We start from the raw sequence: 319 nt of genomic DNA on the forward strand, positions 1-319 counted from the left end.
GAACTCCCTGTCACCAATATCTGTATGAACCTAATTTTTTTTCCAAAATTAATTTTTATTTTTTATTTACATATTTTGCATACAATATATTACATTACTTACATTGTTCAAAGTTATTCCTTGTGATTTATGAATTGTTATGGCGAAAGCCAAAGTCAATGGAAACTGTGTTCTAGTACAACTAATGCCATCTTTTGATTGGCAGGACGACGTAACAGGTGGAATAGGAACTACTTGTGTTTCATTATCTAAAAATGGTCCTTTGTAACCTTCAAATTTACAAATGATTGAATAGGGCTGGTGTTCTGGTGCATTTTCA

This window comes from Frankliniella occidentalis, unplaced genomic scaffold (genome assembly GCF_000697945.3).
Source record: "Frankliniella occidentalis isolate FOCC.00 unplaced genomic scaffold, Focc_3.1 Scaffold360, whole genome shotgun sequence".
In the NCBI taxonomy this organism is placed as follows: domain Eukaryota; kingdom Metazoa; phylum Arthropoda; class Insecta; order Thysanoptera; family Thripidae; genus Frankliniella; species Frankliniella occidentalis.